Raw genomic sequence first — 4,099 nt, 5'->3', positions numbered from 1 at the left:
TGATCACTACTTTTATTTATTATATCCTTCTCAAACTGTTTTTGGGCTTCCCTCCTTATTCTTGTATAATCGTTTCTTGCCTGTTTGTAATTATTATACGCCCTTTCACTATTATGTCTTCTGTATCTATTCCACAACAAATCTCTTCTTTCTTTTGATTTTTTACATTCTGTATTGAACCATTTCTGTAGTTTCTTATCTGCTTCTTTGTGCTGTGGGATGTACTTCTGGACTCTTATTTCATAAAATTCACAAAATTTTTTATATACAGCATTTAAATCTTGTCCTCTAAGCTCATTTTCCCAATCAACTTCTAAGAAACACTTCTTTAGGTCTTGATAATTTCCCTTTTTATAGTTTAGGCTCTTTTTGTAACTGTCATTCCTGTTTACTATGTCATATGCTATCCTGAAGTTATAATTTAGTACTGCATGATCGCTTTTGCCGAGTGAAGGGTGATATATTAAACTGTCAATATCATTTTCTTGCCTAGTAAATATTAGATCTAGCACTGAAGGTACATCAAGTCCTCTTTTTCTGGTGATTTCCCTCACATGTTGCGTTAGGAAGAACTCTTGTACGAGATCCAGGAGCTTTTGGTCCCAACAGCTTTCTTGGCTAATTATATCTAGAGTTTTCCAATTTATATTTGTATTGAAATCCCCAGTTAGAATAATTCTTTCTGATTTCTCTTCCATTTTATGTAGTAATGATCTTAAACTCTGAATTGTACTCTCTGCCAGGTCCTCATATTCATCTCTTTCCCATGTGTTTGATCTGGGTGGCATGTACAAATTGGCTACAATTGCTTTACCTTTAGATGTGTTGATCTCTACTGCAATCAATTCTACTTGTGATGGTATATCTAGTTTTATTTCATTGACTTTTAGATTTTTCTTAGTTAATATTATAATTCCTCCTCCTTTTTTTACATTTCTGTCTCTTCTCCATATATTGTATTCCTCTAAGTTTAGTATGTCATTGGGTATCCTTGGTGTTAATTTTGTTTCAGTTAGGCATATTATTTGTGGTTCATTTTCTCTGACATAATCATTCATCTCTAGTAATTTAGATACCATTCCATCCACATTTGAGTACATCAACTTTATCATCTTGTTTATATACTTGTCATGACATGGTTCTACTACCTTCCTCCTTTTTATTCCATCCTGTTTGTGTACCACTTTCGTACCTGCAATCCTATTACTTTGTTAAAAAAAATTCTTCTCTTCTGATCTTCCCTCATTTTTTGTTTTTGCTTCCTCCCTTTTCTCTTTCAGTAATTCCAATTCCTCTTGTGTTAGGCATCTTTTTATCCATACATTTTTGAACTCCTCTCTTTCCATAAGATTCTTTGCATTTTTTAGTATCTCCTCCACTGTGTTTACACTCTGGAAAGTCACCTTTAGAGGTCTTCTCTTGCTTTTCTCATATTTCCCTAACCTTTTGTGTTCCTCTATGTCTTTACTACAGATTTCCTCTGATACTTCCTTCAGTAAGCTCATTACATTTGCCATCCCCTTTTTGTCTCTTGTGATCTTGTTTTTTACTTCTTCCTCCTCTATACCAGTGATTACTATAGATTTGTTTTTATCTACTGAATCTCTGACTAACTTTGGATTGTTTTGGATTATTCTTTTCACTTCCTTTTTAATGCTTTTTTCCTCCACCCTTGTTTCTAAGTCTTTCTTTACTTTCACCATTTCAGCATACGTGGTTTCCACATCATTTTTGTAGCTTTGCACAGCTTCATTCACCTGTGTTATCTTCTCCTCAATATCACTGCTCTGGTCCATAAGACTGCTTACTTGCCTAATTGTCTCTGTGTCATTTTTTAACTCTTCCATAACACTCTCGTGATTGACTACTGTACTTGCCATTTCACTCATTTTCTTCCTAAGTGTACTCAATGCCACTGTTAGTTCACTGATGGTTGTGTCTTTCTTATTGGCCTCCCTTCCTAGTTTTTTTATTTCTTCCTTTTGCAAGTGCATCTGCTTCTTTATTTCATCAATTTCATTTTTGAAAGCCATTTTTAGTTTGTTTACACGTTCAACCAGTCTATTGTGAGTCTCCACTTCAACCAGTTCTTGGTAGAAATCATCATTTTGCTTTTTACTTTTATCCCTTTTCATTTCCAAATTTGCTTTACTAAAGTATGTATCCATTTTGCAATACTAAAAGTGCAAATTATATACTTACAATCCCCGTGTTGTTGTAGTCTAAACAAACCTTTGATGACTCAGCATATTCTTTCGTTTTGTTTTTCTTTCCTGTTTGAACAAGTCTTGTTTAAACTTATTATTTTTTTCCTTTTAATAATGAAAAATCATTTAGTCTAACCTAGTACAGAGCTTGAATCATGCAAAGATACTAATTTAGGTAATGCCATTGGCCGTGTTGGTTCGGTACGGAGCGCCGATGTCGCACGTCCTCCTCGGTTGAATCCCTCTACATGTGTGTGTGTGTGTGTGTGTGTCCGACTCTGGGCATAGGCTTCACAGCCTGCTCTCAAGGCCCTGTAGTCCTCCTACATATCATACACCTCTACATGTCACCACTTAGGCGCTAACACCCACCGTCCATATTAAATACATGCTAGGGCTGTCTCATACAGGACTGGTGTATTGGTATTAGCGGGGGTATTTTTACCACATGTCGGCGGGTCTTCTGGTAGATCAGTGAAATCTGATTTAATGAAATTCAAATTCTTTTAAAATGTTCCCTGCTCTAGCGAGGATTTGTACCTGGGTCCTGTAGGACTGCTGGCCACCTCTCTACCAACTGAGCCACCGCCTCCCCACATGTGGGGGTCTGTGATATGGTGTGAGAAGGTAAAGTTAGGAGCAGCAACAGTGGAAATATAATAACATCATCTCGTCCTTATGCTCCCTCTCTTTCTCCTCCTCTTCCTACTCTTCACTCTGACACACTCTCCTAGTCAATCCCTCTCTTTCTCCTCACTCTGCCACATTCTCCTAGCCAGTCCTTCTCTTTCTCCTCCTCCTCACTCTGATACATTCCCGTCTGTCACTCTTCATTCGCACCACATGGCCACACCGCCTCACAGTGTTTCTTTTGTATTTTGCCCACAAATACAAAACATCTTTAATATGAACCATTTTAGTATGATGACGCCTCCTGTGCTTCATTCTTGCTTTCCCCAGATTTTATGCAGCTTACGAGGGTATATATATATATATATATATATATATATATATATATATATATATATATATATATATATATATATATATTTATGTGTCCGACTCTGGGCATAGGCTTCACAGCCTGCTATCAAGGCCCAGCAGTCCTCCTACATACCATACACCTCTACATGTCACCACTTAGGCGCTAACACCCACCGTCCATATTGAATACATGCTAAGGCTGTCTCATACAGGACTGGTGTATTGGTATTAGCGGGGGTATTTTTACGACATGTCGGCGGGTCTTCTGGTAGATCAGTAAAGCCTGATTTCATGAAATTCAAATCCTTAAATTGTTCCCTGCCCCAGGCGGGATTCGAACCTGGGTCCGTAAGGACTGCAGGCCACCTCTCTACCGATTGAATAAAATTGGCTTAATGGCCTGGACCTTCGGGCCAGACGTTGATAGCGAAAAAAAAAAAAAAAAAAAAAAAAAAGGCTTTTCTCCTTCGACTACAGACTGAGGACAGGTCGCCTCCCGGTGAAGGATAGATTCGTAGGTCCGTTTCAGGGAGTCCTACATTCACGGACGTAAACTGTCACCCACAAAGCAACCTTAAATAATCCCGGTCCGCCTCGGCTCACATCCGAGCACCGTCACTCTAAGGAACACCAAAAAATTATTGTAAGTTTTCGTAAGGAGAAAATAATAATCCTTTGTTAGGTATACTAATATAAAGTAAACCTTTTATAGGTTGATTTATAGTCCACTCCCATATATCGGCCAATAGAATACAGAAATGGCTCAGCTGAGCTCTAGAACGGAGTGGTGCCTAGTGGAACCAGTCTCTGCACGACGACGGATGATCCGTGGGCATGCTCTGTGGCAGCACGTGGGTGAGGCGTCTCGGGTGAAGCGAGGGATGCTTGCTGTTCGCTCTGCGCACGAA

The sequence above is a fragment of the Coenobita brevimanus genome, chromosome 72 (assembly GCF_032717465.1).
Source record: "Coenobita brevimanus isolate Jiangsu-jjx chromosome 72, ASM3271746v2, whole genome shotgun sequence".
NCBI lineage: Eukaryota > Metazoa > Arthropoda > Malacostraca > Decapoda > Coenobitidae > Coenobita > Coenobita brevimanus.
Note: the sequence above shows the minus strand (reverse complement) of the source record.